Source organism: Parasteatoda tepidariorum, chromosome 2 (genome assembly GCF_043381705.1).
Source record: "Parasteatoda tepidariorum isolate YZ-2023 chromosome 2, CAS_Ptep_4.0, whole genome shotgun sequence".
NCBI lineage: Eukaryota > Metazoa > Arthropoda > Arachnida > Araneae > Theridiidae > Parasteatoda > Parasteatoda tepidariorum.
In genome coordinates this window covers 12,322,333-12,323,356 of record NC_092205.1, presented here as the reverse complement: position 1 = coordinate 12,323,356, position 1,024 = coordinate 12,322,333, and the positions used below count along the sequence as shown (strand labels likewise).

General features: G+C 31.3%; 1 non-coding gene across 1 annotated transcript; it reads left to right on the top strand.

Moving 5' to 3' along the window:
• Positions 1 to 341: 341 nt before the first annotated feature.
• TRNAG-GCC (transfer RNA glycine (anticodon GCC)) lies at positions 342 to 412 on the top strand. The gene has a single exon. It is a non-coding gene; the product is annotated as a tRNA-Gly (tRNA).
• The last annotated feature ends 612 nt before the right edge of the window (positions 413 to 1,024 follow it).

The following is a 1,024-nucleotide window of genomic DNA, read 5'->3' as shown; positions in this document are numbered from 1 at the left end:
GTAATTCAGTGTAAAGTCTTTAATTTGTATCATAATTTGTGCCTGTTTTAAAAAACAATATACCCTAGCTATAAAGTCAATTGTAAAATTAAATGAAACAAATATGCTCATAAAATTCATTTCTGGGTAACAAGTTAATAGTTTTATCGTTTATAATAGCACGGCTGTTGAATTTGTTCTCAAACAGAAAGTAGTTTGTTTATTGCCAGGTGATAAGAAATTTGTGTTACTAAGTTTATTGGTTCGAACGCATCTCAATTCACCAGTTCATCTAATGTATATAAAATACAGTTCAGCTTTGAAAATGTGTTACATTCTTTCTAACTTTTTAAGTGTGTGAAGCATCGGTGGTTCAGTGGTAGAATGCTCGCCTGCCACGCGGGCGGCCCGGGTTCGATTCCCGGCCGATGCAATTAACTTTTGCCAGTATGACATACATTCTTGTTAACTGTGTAGAATTTTAAGGAAGATACTTTTATTTAGAATTTGTCATCGAATTTTATTCAGCTTGAAAAGCCAGAAGTTGACAGGATTTAAAAACTTTATAAAAGGAATTAAGTCATTTATAGACTTAGTTATCGTGCTCTTAAGCAATTTCATCAACTATTAAACAAATATTCTGGAGCAAATAAAACGAAGTTTAATAAACTCAGTCAGGAGGAGAATCATCATCATGAACACAAAACATACAAAAGTAGCATATAATACAAAAACAAAAGATACAAAAAATTGTGGAACAAATATTCTTTTCTTAGTAGACACCTTATCCGATGTAAATTCCATTTTATAATTATATTCTTTTCACGAAAGATAACTTAAATTCCTTTGCAACAGGATCGGTAATAGAACGTCGTATTGATTTCATTCTTGGACTCCCTAGAATAATTTTGTTTGAAGCCCCTTTCAATGCACATTAGATGCTTTTACTTTCTCATCGGCTAAATTAAGAGTAAATAGCGTCAAAAGTTTGATATTCCATTCAATATAAGTGACTAATATAAGGTCGTGGTTCAATATATATATA